Source organism: Octopus sinensis, linkage group LG2 (assembly GCF_006345805.1).
Source record: "Octopus sinensis linkage group LG2, ASM634580v1, whole genome shotgun sequence".
NCBI classification, from domain to species: Eukaryota; Metazoa; Mollusca; class Cephalopoda; order Octopoda; family Octopodidae; genus Octopus; species Octopus sinensis.
Genome location: NC_042998.1, coordinates 487,483 through 503,627, shown reverse-complemented (window position 1 = coordinate 503,627; position 16,145 = coordinate 487,483). Strand labels below are relative to the sequence as shown.

Below are 16,145 nucleotides of genomic sequence, written 5' to 3'. Positions count from 1 at the left end.
CAACTCTGGAACTCAGGATGTAAAGGAATGTTACTCTACTACTACCACCACCACCACCACCACCACCAACACTACTACTACCACCATGAACAACACTACTACTACTACTACCACCATCACTACTACTAACACAATACTACTATTATTACAACTACTACTACTACTACCACTACTACTACTACTACTACTACACCAACACCACCACTACTTATAGTGCTGTAGCCCTAATTAGCTGAAGGGAATGATCTTAGTCTTTGGAGCTGCAAGATGACCTCACTAATGTTGGGGACTATGTAAAAAAGTACCCAATATACTCTGTAAAGTGGTTAGCATTAAGAAAGGCATTCAGCTACAAAAACTATGCTTAAGTAGACAGTGGATCCTCAGACCCTTTTAATCCTCTCAAACTGTAAAATCCCTACCAGCATGAAAGACAGACATTAAAAGATGATGATGGTGACATCAACCCCTATCTCCCAAATTAATTGGATAAGAAATTAATCCTCATCATAGGTATAAAATTAAATCTGACTGTAGGTGTTTAATCTACAATGCTGACCATCATAAATTACTGGTAGGATTCAGTTAAGCCATCAAAGGAGCTTCTTTGTGGTCACTTGACCTGCTGTGAAATAACAGTCAAATTTCCTGCAAATCGCAAAAAGAAGAACACATTGAATAATGGATTCTAAGATACATCATCATCATTGCCATTATCATTGTAACATCCACTTTTCTGTGCTTGCTTAGGTGAAATGGAATTCATTGAGACAGATTTTCTGTAACTGCATCTATTTTCTGTCAGCATCCCTGTTTCCAAGGAAGGTCGTATTTCCCAATGGTTTAAATATGTTTTCACAGAAAATTGGAAACAAACAATAGGTTGCCTGCACAATAATGATTCTTGTTTATAGCCACTACACACTGTCAAGACAAAGAGCCACAGTCACACATATATGCATAATATTCTATTATCTTTTGCTTGTTTTACCCATTAGACTGTGACCATACAGTCTAGTGGGTAAAACAGCCATGTATGTATGTATATATTTATATATATGTATGTGTATATATATATCTCTTATTATAAAAGGCAGATTTTATCTGCCTCCTTTGGGAGTTATACAAATCTACAATATAGGATTTCTTCAATTACAATTTACCTGGCATTTTAAGAGTACAATGCATCGCGTTATGCCAGGTCCAGTTTTAAAATTTAAACTCCAATTAAGCAAAATTTACAGAAAACTCACATTCTGGTGTTGTGTCAAATGCTTTCTTAGTCTGGTTTACACCACACGCAAACGCACACACACAGTGGGCAACGAATAAAATGAAACTAATTCACTTACTGTGGTGAGTGATTCTTTCACTCTGCCTCCCACTTCCTCTTTCCACACATACACACGCAAATATATAAATAAAATTGTAAGCTAACGTGCGTGTGTGTGTGTGTGTGTGCGCGTGTGTGTGTGTGTGACGGTGCGTGTGTGTGTGTGTGTGTGTGTGTGTGTGTGTGTGCGTGTGCGTGAGTGTGTGACAGGAAAGTTTTTTTAGACGAATGTAACACCTATATCCAAGTAGCAGAAAGATAAGACAGTAAGGTGTGATTTGAGGGAGATTTGGCTGCTATTTCTACCATGTCTAGCTGCCATGTAGGGGTCTCCCTCATAGGCTCATACATACATATATACATAGATAAGACAGTAAGGTGTGATTTGGGGGAAATTTTGCTGCTATTTCTACCAGGTCTAGCTACCATGTAGAGGTCCCCCTCAATTCTTTTATTCTTCTGCTTTTCCAGCCATTGCTCTGTGGCCATGCTGGAGCAATGCCTTGAAGAATTGTAGTTTAATGAATCAACTCCAGTTTTATTTTTGTAAGCATTGTACTTATTCTATCTGTTTCCTTTGTCAAACCACTAGGTGACAGGGATGTAAACAAACCAACATTCGTTGTCAAGCAGTGGTGGAGGACAATCACAAGCACAGACACGCACACACACACACACATACATGCATACACATATACACACATACATACATACATACATACATATATATATGTGTGTATATATATATATTGCAGCGTGGAAGGTGTTTGTAAGCCATTTAAGAAACCACAAAAACCTGTTACTTCACTTCCACATTAAATTTAATTTGCCAAAATATTTTCGTCGCTTTGAGACCGCGACCTGTTCACTGACAAAAATATCGTGCTAACAGGTCGCGGTCTCAAAGCGACGAAAATATTTTGGCAAATTAAATTTAATGTTGAAGTGAATCTAACGGTTTTTGTGTGTTTCTTAAATGGCTTATAAACACCTTCAACGCTGCAACTGTTTTTGTTCCAGCACACGATCTCAGATCAAGTCACTTGCTATGCAAGTACATCTCTGTAACTATATATATATTTATATATATATATATGTATATTGGTAAAAACAGTAAGATAACAAAAGAAAGAAAGAGACCTCAATATTATGTAAATAGAGGAAATCTTTATATATAAAAGTGAGGTTGTGTGTCTGTCTCCTACTATTTAGATTCCTAACTACTCCCACATTTTGCGGTGCAGTTTAACCAAAACCCGGGTATCTTATAGTCGTGATTCATATCGAGACCGTCTGGGTATTAGCGCGCATCTACGATGAGTCTACGATTTAAAAAAAAATTACCATCAATTTTTCCCATTTTTAATCCATTTTTGACATATATAAGGGAAGTAACTCTCTAAAATTTATTATTAAATCTCAGAACGTAAAAAGCTACAGTAACACCCCTCCCCCTTTATGGTTAGCCATATTGAGATGGCTATTATATTTTACATCTCTAAAAATGCTTATATAATTATTTCCCTTACAAACTCGAGCAACGCCGGGCGATACTGCTAGTATATATATATATATGTATGTGTATATATATGTATGTATGTATATATGTATGTATATATGTATGTATGTATGTATATATGTATGTATGTATGTATATATATGTATGTATATATGTATGTATGTATGTATATATATGTATGTATATATATATAATGTATATATATATAATGTATATATATACGCGGCTGTAGGATTGTAGTTTCGATTCCCATACCTGTGTTTATTGAGTGAAAACGCCTAAAAAAGCTCCACGAGGCTCTGGCAGGGTGGTGGGGGGTGACGATCCCTGCTGTACTCTTTCCTCACAACTTTCTCTCACTCTTTCTTCTGTTGGCCTGCTCACTTAGCCAGCGGGGTGGCATCATTTGAAAGCTAAAACAATGCGAAGCGCATTGTGACCAGCGATGTGTAGCAACATCTGATAGCCTGGTCAGTCACAGTGATATATATATATATATATATATATATAATGGAGTAATTACTATGAAGCATTGTGTAGAATATATTGTATAAAGGATTGTGGGTAAGGCCAGAACAATGCAAAGTAAATGCAAGGCAAATCACAAGAAATGTAAACTAACTTTGCATTCAATATTTCAGGGTTAATTTCAAGAAATTAGTGAATGTTGCCAACGTGCATGTGGGGAGTGGACATGCACAGAAAGGTGTTGCTACAGCAACCAGCTAGCTCCCTGTAACTCTCTTCTGTTGTTAATATTTTGATTTTCTTTGGCGTATAAGGATAGCCTTGGAGATTCTAAGGTCGCCCCTATTGTGCTGTGTTGCCCAGATGTGCACTGTGAATTCCCGGGTCTGGCATTTACCACAATTCACAGTGCACATCAGGGCAACCTTAGAATCTCTGAGGTCATCCTCATACACCAAAGGAAACCAAATATCAACAACAGGAGAAAGTTACATGAAGCCAGCTGGTTGTTGTAGCAGCCTTTCCATGCATGCCCACTCCACACATGCTCACACACACACACACCAATAACATTCGTTAATTTCTTGAAAATGGGATCATAACCTTAAAATATTGAATGCAAGGTAAGTCTACATTAATTCATATATTTGTTTTCTTGTGATCTGCCTTACTTTGCATTGTTCTCGCCTTACCCACGACCCTTTATACAATATATGTGTGTGCGTGTGTGTGTGTACATGTTGGGCTTCTTTCAGTTTCCTTCTACCAAATCCATTCATATGGCTTTGATCAGTCTGGTGCTATAGCAGAAGACACTTGATCAACATTCCACACAGTAGGACTGAACCTGAAACCCTGTGGTTGGGAAGCAAATTTCTTAACCACACACCGTTGCCTTACCCAAATAAATAAATAAAAAAGATGGTATGGTCATGGCTGGAATTCCTTTGATCATTGTTCTGTTCGATCAGGACTGACCTGGGGCTAAAAACAGCTGTAACAAGTACTTTAATATCAATCAATTTAATAGTATTAGAATATTATTTACTTAAACAACATCAGTATTAACATTTATTATTATTACTAATTCTCTAATTGAAGAAGTAATTATTATAACTTGTTTTTTCTACTTAACTAATTTTACAATTTCATTAATCAGTAATTGCTTTCTCATGCTGAACAACAGCATGTATCAGATGTTACATTGTGGAGACTCCTGCACCCGAACAGAGAACAAAAACCACCCAACTACGTTGATGTTTTTGGCAAAGACATACAACACGGAATTGGTGATCTACCAAAGTTAATGGCCAATAGAGATTTCTAGCACAGTTGTGTGAAATACATTTCAGTTGCAGCTAATTTAAGAAGAAGCAGAGAAGAATTTCTTAAATACACTATAGGCGCAGGAGTGGCTGTGTGGTAAGTAGCTTGCTTACCAACCATATAGTCCCGGGTTCAGTCCCACTGTGTGGCACCTTGGGCAAGTGTCTTCTACTATAGCCTTGGGCCGACCAAAGCCTTGTGAGTGGATTTGGTAGATGGAAACTGGAAGAAGCCCGTCGTATATATATATGTATATATGTGAGTGTGTGTGTTTGTGTGATTGTGTTTGTCCCCCCAACATTGCTTGACAACCGATGCTGGTGTGTTTACATCCCCGTAACTTAGCGGTTCGGCAAAAGAGACCGATAGAATGAGTACTAGGCTTTCAAAGAATAAGCTCTGGGGTTGATTTGCTCGACTATAAAGGCGGTGCTCCAGCATGGCCACAGTCAAATGACTGAAACAAGTAAAAGAGTAAAGAGTAATTAAATAGGAAAAGCTTTGGGAGTAAACCCTGTGGAAAAGTGAGGAGTTGTTCTGGCAATTCTTGTGATGATGCTGGTGCCAAATTACATCAGCCCTACTATTCTTTTGGACCAGTCTGTGACACAGAGAAAGGAGCCATGCTGAAAGGACAACAATCTGTCTACCATACGATACTGTCCAAGCTTGATCCTATTAGACACCCTATACTGGGGACACAGAACTGAACAACACATTGGAGAGGATATTCTGGCCTTGCCTGTGCTGTTAACACAGCACAGTAACCAACAGTTACTGGTTATAAGTCATTATTATCATTAGTGGAGGCACATGGCCTAGTGGTTAGAGCAGCGGACTCACAGTCATAGGATTGCGGGTTCGAATCTCAGACCAGGCGATATGTGTGTTTATGAGCGAAAAACCTAAGCTCCACACGGCTCCGGCAGAAGGTAATGGCGAACTTCTGCTGACTCTTTCGCCACCACTTTCTCTCACTCTTTCCTCCTGCATCTTGCAGCTCACCTGCGACGGACCGGGTCCTGTCCAGGTGGGGAACCTATACGCCAAGGAAACCGGGAAACCGGCCCTTATGAGCCAGGCATGGCTCAAGAAGGAACAAGTAAACAACTAAGACATTTATCCATGGTCATTAATGATAGATGACGGCTTCAGAAACAGATAAATAAATTCAGGTGGTGAGAATCTTATAGACCCCTGCACTTTGTTTCATCATTGTTCTAACATCCAGCTTTCCATACTTTGCATAAGTCAGATGGAATTTGTTGAGGCAGATTTTCTGTGGCTGGTTGCTCTTCCTGTTACCAACCCTCAGCTGTTTCCAAGTAAGGTTCCATTTCTCCTTGACTGAACATGTTTTCATGGCAGTTTGAATATGAACGACACCACTTGTATGATGGTGACACTCATTTTACAGCTATCACACAATGTCAACACAAGGACAAAAACACACCTATCTATTATTACGTATATGATTTGAAAACACAACACCTAATAACCAAATGACATATCTTTTGTACCCCTCTGATGAGATTTTGCCTAATACAATGCTTTAATTATTGTAATTTAATATTTTAGGCTAAATTAAATCAGGTGTAGGAGAATATGTTGGATTTTTGCAGGTAATAAATTATGTTAATAAATTATGTTAATAAATTATGTTAATGCTACATCTCCATTTTCTAATTTTTGTTTATATAATACGCACACTCACAAACTCGGTGAATGGCATCCGTTGCTAGTGGAGCGCTAAGAGTACCATACGGGTGAGATCGTTGCCAGAGCAACAAGCTGGCCCTCGTGCCAGTGACACGTAAAAGCACCCACTACACTCTCGGAGTGGTTGGCGTTAGGAAGGGCACCCAGCTGTAGAAACTCTGCCAGATCAGATTGGAGTCTGGTTCGCCAGACCTCAGTCAAATCGTCCAACCCATGCTAGCATGGAAAGCGGACATTAAATGATGATGACGATGATGATATATGTATATACTTTATAAAGTGGTTGGCATTAGGAAGGGCATCTATAAGTAGAAACTGTGCCAAAGTAGACAGTAGAGCTTGGTATATACTTCTGACTTGCCAGCTCCTGTCAAACTGCCCAGCCTGTACCAGCATGAAAGGAAGAAGTTAAAGAATGAGGACGTGATGATGATGCTGGGCTTCTTTCAGTTTCTGTCTACCAAATCCACTCACAAGGCTTTGGTTGGCCTGTGTCTATAACAGAAGAAGTTGTTGCTTATTTGTATGCTATAAAATAACTAATATCATTCTTCAAGTTATCTCAATGAAGTAGGATTCTAAGGAAGTAGAATTAGGTTTCTGACTCTGAGACACAATGAAATGTGAGCAATAAGGATATATGTTCTGCGGTGTATATATATATATATAGAGAGAGAGAGAGGGGGGGGAGCAAGAGCGAGGTGCAGGAGTGGCCGTGTGGTAAGGAATTTGCTTCCCAATTGCATGATTCCTGGTTGTCCAACTGCATGACACCCTGGGCAAGTGGGTTTGGTAGACATAAACTGAAAGAAGCCCATCATATATACACACACATATATATATATATATATATATATGTATGTATGTATAGAGTTTAAATGTACAGAAAACAAAGGACAAAGACAGGTGAGGGAACAACAAGCAGTGTGTGTGTGTGTGTGTGTATGTATGTTATTGGTTATGGTCATGTAATAATTTCTTATTTCCTTATTGCCCACAAGGGGCTAAACATAGAGGGGACAAACAAGGACAGACAAAGGGATTAAGTCGATTATATCAACCCCAGTGTGTAACTGATACTTATTTAATCGACCCTGAAAGAATGAAAGGCAAAGTCGACCTCAGCAGAATTTGAACTCAGAACATAACAGTAGATGAAATACCGCTAAGCATTTCATCTGGCGTGCTACCATTTCTGCCAGCTCACCACCTGTAATAGTCATGCAATAATTTGCATGAAACAGACATACTGCTTAGCAATATGGGAATAACCACTGTATTTTTCATATTAAGTGTACCTATTTCCTAACTTGCAGATGACTAACTAATAAAATACATGTGTATGTGTTTACATATATTGTCGGGTAATATATTCCTGGTTATGGTACATAACCAGTCAGAAAGAGCACATCCGAAGGGTCGTCAGTATTGCCAAGTCCAATAGAAGACATGAAACCAAAGATAACTTTCTGACTAGTTATATCCCATAATCAGGAATATACTACTTAACTGTATAAAAGTATAACAGAGCAAATTTTCTTACATCTGACCGATATTTATACACACACACACACAACAACACTCTTACATGCTTTCTGACCACACAATAACATCAATAGCCAACCAATTTCTGGCACTTGGTGATTCTTTCATCTATGCACTGTCTTTTGTTTTGCTCTCCATTTTCTCCTCACTCTTTCCTGTTCATGTGGAAGTTGTGAGAATATTTTTATTCTATATATATATATGTGTGTGTGTGTGTGTGTGTGCGTGTGTGTGTGTATGTGCATATATATATGTGTATATATATATATATATCTGTGCATATATAATATATATATGTCAGTGCATATATATATATATGCACACGCATGTGCACACATACATGTTCACACACATGCAGACAGACATATTTAAAGCTAAGATTAACATGTTCAATCTCTATTCTATTTTTGTACATTAGAAATTGCTGCAGACACTTCTGTCGCAGTGCACCACAAACGTCACTTTGCAATCACCTCAACAGTTGATTTATTGATTTGCATTAAAGATAATATTAAACCAAAAGTTTGGTTGAAATTCTCAAGTATTAATTCTTCTGAGACCAAAGAGAAATGCACCAAAGAAATCATCTTTTTGTTTGTTTTGCCTTGTTTTTCTTTTTCCTTATTCCATTGTTATTACAAACTGCATTTGGTGCTGGTTGTGAATCAGGTGATCTCCTTTATGTCTGTCACCTGTGACAAGTGCAAGACAGATATCTGCCTGGAGATATTACTAGAGGCAGATAGATATTTGAATTGCATTTAAGCCTGCAGCATGTTGATGTAACCTGTGGCATGTTGATATCAACAATAAAATACCATAATACCGTGTGATATCTCTTCATCAAAGTCGATATAAACTGTAGCTTGTGAGCCAAGTCTGTTGACACTTATTCTGTATATCTGTTCTTGACAATAAAAATAAAAGCTGTTGTTTTAACTTATGTTCTCTTCCTCTTTAATTAATTAACAACAGAAGATAATAACCTTGATATAATCTGTAGCAAGATATCTATTTTGGTGAAACTGATAACACAATATTTGTCATCATATAACTTGTGACTGAGAGCATTATTGTGATATTGCTTGAGGCAGTAGATATTGATTAAATATTGTATATGTGTGTTTATATACATGATGCAAGTGATATTTTAAGTTTAAGTATCGAGTTGTAAAATATTTTTAGTACACATATATATATACACACACACATATACCACAGACAATTTCAAACTGTACTGACTTCAGATAACAATATCCACTCACTTAATTGTGAATTCTAAGGATGTTGGTGGTGGGAGTGGTAGGGGTGGGTTATTATTACTGCTATCATCATCATCATCATCATCATCAAGGTAGTGAGCTCGCAGTGCTTAACTGCATTTCTTCCAACTTTGTGTTCAGATTTCACTGAGGTCAACTTTGCCTTTCATTTTTTCAGGAACCGATAAAATAAGTACCAGTTGAACACTGGGGTCAATGTAATTGACGTACCCCCTCCTCCGAGCTTGTTGGCCTTGTGACACATTTGAAACCACCACTACCATAATAATAATAATAATTATTATTATAGACGTGGACACTATAAAGGAGGCAAATGCGAGTACTTGACCAGTTCCACCTCCACTGCTTGCGAAAAATCATGGGAATTTTCTGGGAGGACAGAGTCTCCAACATTGAGGGTCTTCGCAGAGGTGAAATGCTCGTAATCAAAGCCCTCATCATGAAGGCCCAGCTCCAGTGGGTCGGACATGTAACCCGAATGGATGATCTTCTTCTCTGAGCTGGCTTCTGGAGCAAGAAACCCTGGAAGGCCACTGAGGCAATACAAGGGCAGCCTGAAAACTTCCCTTGAGGCCTGTGGCATTTCAGCCCATGGCTGGGAATCGCTTGCCTCTGACTGCGGTGCCTGGCATCCAGCTGTCCAAAAGGGTGTTAGGCTGTTCGAGGAAAAGTGCCTGAAGAGCCTGGACCAGAAGTGACAAGCACTACTTCTGCTGTTACATGCCCAACATGTGGCCGTGTCTGTGCGTCTGCCTTTGGATTCCGCTCCTACCTCCGGCATCACTGATGTCATTGTCGAACCCCAACAGACTTCCATTATCCCCTCCTCTAAGCTTGTTAGCCTTGTAACGGATTTGAAACCACTTCCATCATCATCAAGGCTGTGAGTTGGCAGAATCGTTAGCAGAATCATTAGCATGCCAGATGCAATGCTGAACAGCATTTCATCCGTCTTCATGTTCTGAGCTCAAATCCCACCAAGGTCAACTTTGCCTTTCATCTTTATTGGATTGATAAAATAAGCAGCAGTTGAGTGCTGGGGTTGATGTAATTGACTTCACCCTCCCCTCAAAAGCAAACACTAACTCTGAGATATATGCAATCCTATAAGCCATTCATCATCTTTATGTTGTTTTGGTTCCCTTGGAGAATTCAGAAATTCCCCTGCTCTCTCTCTCCCTACTCTCTCTTCCCTACTCTTTCAACTCTGCTCTCTCTTTCCCCTTCTCTTTCTTTCTCTCCCTCTCTTTCCTTCTCTCTCTCCAACACAACTCTGTGCATCTCTACACCCACAGCACCAGTTATTAACCACAACCTTATTTCTACAACAACCATACTTCTCTTTTCCTCAAAATAGCCAAGAACTCCATACTACTCATAAAACGTTGAAACCAATGAACAGTTTTGTTATGACAATAATGGGACTTTTCATTCTACTTATATTAATTTCATTACATCAACCTTATGCATAACCTAAATATCATATTCCTCATTGGCCAATGTCTAACTGTATGGACATTCAGTTTATTGAAGAATTTGCCTGACAATACTTTTATCCAAAGCGTTTAAGTGTAAAGTTACACTTTCTCTTTCTCACACATCACATGGAACTAAAACCTTATTACGTTCATTCTGTGTATCAGCTTTTTTTTGTTTATTAAACTTAATTTAAATAAATGTATAGTTTTCATTGAGAGAGAATGTTTGTTTCTTTGTGAAAGCTAGAAAGGAAAATGTTTGTTTGTAGATTATATATAAAACCTCTTCATGTTTGAATGATAAGATCAAGTCAGTTTTGTAATGTACTTGTGTGTGTGTGTGTGTGTAAAGTAATCCAGGAAAAGAGAGGGAGTGTTTATGGTGTTCATGCTTTTTGTGTCAGAAGTTTGAAATAGTGTTTTAATGTTTATATTTGCTACTTGTATGTTTGCCTTTTGGAGTGTTAGATGGCTAAGTTGATAGGGTAAGAGTAAGCAGCCATTGAGCTTGGTGGTTCGTATGCTCTAACCAACTCTGTGTTCCAGCACTTAGCTCTCACATGGCCCAATCCAATTCAAGTAGAGGTACAAAAACAACACATCTCTTGTAAGTAGTGACTGCACCATTAAATGGATAAGTGGTTTCCTGTGCTGAACCCATCTTTTTTTTTGTGAGTTTCACTTGAAAAGAGAAACATGCTAATAGGCTGGTCTGATTCAATTGAACAATGTAAAAATAACATTTTCAAATCTTTCAATGCTTCAAACAGATCAAAACAAAGACAAAACCCCCACTTTTGTGAGAAGGAAAATGTATGTTCCTATATATATAAAGCTGAAGTTGTCTGTGTATGGCAGGTTTGGTAGCCTTCAACTAACACTATCTCCTCTGAGACCCTGCGGCACAAGTCGACCAAAATTGAGAGTATGATAGAAGAAGGCTTGCTCTTCCTTCAGTAGAAGAAAAATTCTAATCGGACCATGTTAACACCAAAAGTTATTTATATCAAAAAGGTGCTTTTTTTTCTATGAAAATCCCTATTTTTTACAATTTTTTTGACTGCTGTGTTGCCATTTTACAGTGTATTTCAACCAGAAAAATGTTCACTTAAAGATAATAACAAGCTACATAATGCAAAATTTTTACTTTTCAAAAATTCCAATTCAAAAGGGTTGAAACAAACCCAACCAATGCCAGGCAATACTGCTAGTTTTAGGTTAAAAACAAATTTAGCCCTTTAGCCCTTAAACAGGCCAGATCTGGCCTCTCACGTTTACTTTGCAATGTCATGGTAAAAATAAACCATCACATCATTGAAATTTTGCAGCACAAGATAATGCATGATTAATTGAAATCAAGGTGCATAAATAAGCAAACCATTTGACTGAGTAATCTGAATGGGAAGGAGCCAAAGGACTAATGTTTCATTGTACTCTCATACACTCAGTATTTCATCCACAATATACTCTTTTCGTTTACTTGTTTCAGTCATTTGACTGTGGCCATGCTGGAGCACCGCCTTTTTTAGTCGAACAAATCGAGCCCAGGACTTATTCTTTGCAAGCCTAGTACTTATTCTATCAGTCTCTTTTGCTGAACTGCTAAGTTACGGGGGACGTAAATACACCAGCATCGGTTGTCAAGCGATGTTGGGGGAGACAAACACAGGCACACATATATATGACAGGCTTCTTTTCAGTTTCCGTCTGGCAAATCCACAAAGCTTTGGTCGGCCCGAGGCTATAGTAGAAGACACTTGCCCAAGATGCCACGCAGTGGGATTGAACCCAGAACCATGTGGTTCGTAAGCAAGCTACTTACCACACAGCCACTCCTTTGGTCAAATGACTGAAACAAGTAAAAGAGTAAAGAGAGACCCCAAAATGATAAAAGGCAAAGCCAACCTTGGTGAGTTTTGAACACACAACGTAAACACAGATGAAATGCCACAAAGCATTCCACCTGGGATGCTAACAATTCTGCCAGCCCGTTGCCGAACTGAATTGTAAAATTGGGAGTAAATTATTTTCCTAATTCATTTACTTCTGATGAGAGTAAGTAATGAGGAGAGAGAGAGAGAGAGAGAGACTTATTATGAAAGGCAATTGTGTGTCAAGAGGGAAATGGATAAAGAAATGAATAATAATTGAGATTAATTTGCTGCTCACTCTTGGAGTGTAGGTAACACAGGGTAATTAACCTTGGAAGGTCCTTTTTCTTTGTAAAATCAATAATTAGCTGGAGATTATAGCAATGCAGAGAGATATGTTCATCCTTGAGCAAATAATTAGTAAACTCTTGTTTAACATGCAACCAGCCATCTGTAAAACAGCCTCAAGTCTAAACAGTTGCATATAATTCTGTGGACGTTTTATTACAGCGTTGTTTTGCCTTAACTCTGAGGGACACTTTTATATGTGAGAGCTAATGAAATGTTCAGCACCTTTTAATAATACATTGCTATAAGGCAGGCTAATTTAATCAGTGTCTTAAGAATTCTGATGATTTCTACGATGATGATGATGATGATGATGAGTAGTAGTAGAAGTAGAAGTAGTAGCAGCAGCAGCAGCAGCAGTGGCAGTTGTAGTAGTAGTAGTAGTAGTAGTGACAGCAGCAGTAGCAGTTGTAATAGTAGTAGTAGTAGTAGTGGTATTTGTAGTAGTAGTAGTAGAGTTTTGTTGCTGTTGGTAGGAGTAGGGTGAGAAATCTGTCAAGAAGACTATTTGTATGAAAACACTTGCTTTTGAGGTTAGAAAATGTCTGTCCTTCTAATCAACAAAAAATGATTACTTCACTGTGAATAAAACAAACCATTTGGTCATAAAATGTGCAAAAGCCTTGTGGTGTTTGGTGACACTGCATACTAAACAAATGAGAACTTTTGTTTCAAAGCAAGGACTGCTGTCCAGAATGAGTTTTTCTTCTATAATATGTCTATATGTGTGTGTTTGGGAGTTTTAATGCTTAAGAATGACTTGGACACTCATGTCAAGCTGTCAAGCTCAAATTTAAACTTAAATGCTGTAAATGTCGATCACTTTTATGTCTCTCCCACCCTATGTTATTGCTCCCTTTTTGTCTGTTTTACCCTACATCTTTTCTCTATATTCACCCCGTATAATGTTGGGCAGCCCTTGAACCTCTCCCATATACAACCCACCCTGTCACGTTTTCACATTTGTCCATCTCTTTTTCTCAACCCTGTGACTACTCCCTTTCCACTCCCCTGTTTTCTGCCATGCTCTCCCATCCTCTTTTCTTACTATCTCTCACTCCTCCATCTGGGATCATCAACCAGTCTAATTTCTGTTCTCCTTCAATTATAAAGCCAGTTTATGCCTTTCATGTTACCAGACTATCATCACTGGTGCAGGTGCCACAAAGAAAGCACTCAGTACACTCTGCAAAATGGTTGGCATCACGAAGGGTATCCAGCCACAAAAACCGTACCATAATAGACATTAGTGCATGATCTAGTCCTCCAAATCATCAAACACTATCAAACCAGGATGGAAGCTGGACAATAAATGATGATGATGATAAAAAGTTTGAGCACATACATCTTATTCAAGTACTTGGCCATGTAATACTTACATCATCTGTGAAGTGGATTATTATCAGTGTAATCAATATTTTTCTCATTTATGTTTTATTAATATATGGGATATATTTAAGATGGTGAGCTGGCAGAATTATTAGCATGCTAGACTGAATGCTTAGCAGAATGTTGTCCATATTTATGTTCTGAGTTCTAATTACGCTGAGGTCGACTGTACCTTTCTTCCTTTCAGGGTCAATAAAATAAGTACCAGTTGAGCACTGAGTTTCATGCAATCAACATGCCCCCTCTCTCAAAATTTCTGGCCTTGCGCCAAAATTTGAAATCAGTATTTTGGATATATAAGTTTATGTTCTGAGTTCTAATTACGCTGAGGTCAACTTTGCCTTTCAGGGTCAATAAAATAAGTACCAGTTGAGCGCTGTGGTCAATGCAATCAACAAATCTCAAAATTTCTGGCCTTGTGCCAAAATTCAAAATCAGTATTTTGGATATATAAGTTTGTGGTATTATCTCCGTACATTTTTATTTTGACATATTTAAATTTTGTTTCCAAAAGTAAATTTAAACAATCTTATTAGAGGTTTTTTTTCAGCAATTTCTGCCCAAATCTCAGTTCTAAAAGGTAATTCTAAAACAGTGTCTCTGCTAAACTCTGTGATTGAGGAGCTGCTGACAAAAAAGACCCTTGGATTGCAGTTTGCCCACAGACACTTGGGTTGCAGTCTGTTCACAACTGATGTAGAGCAAGAATAAGGAAGCCACTGGAAGCAAGGGAAATTTTCCCTGCCTTCAGATTTGAAACCATCCACTGCAAAAGTCTCTAAAATCTTATCTGTAAAAAAAAAAGAACAGAGAAGAAGAGAAAAGAAATTTGAGCCTTACAATCAAAACAATAATTTAACATAAGTAGCATAGCTATAAAAATATAAAATAAACGATTCATTAGTTTTCTCAGTACAGAAGCACTACAAAGATTGTTATGCATTGACAAGTGTCCCTTGCTAATAAAAAAGTTATCCTCCCTCTAATATAGAGGCTCTTGTATGCCTAACTAATTACTTTTGAATTCATTACATTTATCACAAACTTAAAGTAAAAGTTGAGTTCAAGTATAATTTTCTTTTTAATGTTTGTATGCTACTCTCCACATCCTGCTCACGAAACTGTGACGTTTTCACTGGAATAATTTCATTGTTACTTAGAACTGATAAGAATACTCTGAGAAATAAGTGTGTGTGTATATATATATAATAACAAAATAATAATTAAAACATATGTATATATACATACATATATGTACATACCTACATCTATATGTATATATACATGCTTATATATATATATATAACCCATGCTAGCATGGAGAACGGACGTTAAATGATGATGATTATTTAATTATTTAATAATGGTCTGATTCAGCTCCACATAACTTGAAGTTTTGTAGGCTTATATATATATATATATATACATAAACACACACACACACATGATGATCTATCAGTTTCTCTACCATATCCACTCATTAGACTTTGATTGGCCTAAAGATATAGTGGAAGACACTTGCCCAAGGTGCCATGAAGTGGGACTGAACTTGGAACCATCTAGTTGAGAAACAAACTTCTTACCACAGAGCCATGCCTGTGGTACTCTTATGAGTTGAATTTGTGAAACAAACTATGCTGAACCCCATTTTCTACACAGATATGCACTCTACCCATCATCCTTATCTCCACCCCCATCAAGAATGCAGAGGCCTATTGATTAACCTATTAGAAAACTAAAATACCTGAGTCAGTATAACACTTTTTTGACTCAGCCAGCCAGAGTTCAATATCGGTAACATACTTAGTAATTCTTTTAAGTGTCTTCTACAGAACCACTCCACTGGAAAATTAATAAATATTCCAA

General features: G+C 37.8%; 1 protein-coding gene across 2 annotated transcripts in view; it reads left to right on the top strand.

Annotated features, from left to right (window-relative positions):
* Window positions 1–16,145, top strand: part of LOC115223760 (protein kinase C-binding protein NELL1) — a 480,108-nt gene that overhangs the window by 116,216 nt on the left and 347,747 nt on the right. The gene's annotated exons all lie outside the window — the stretch shown is intronic.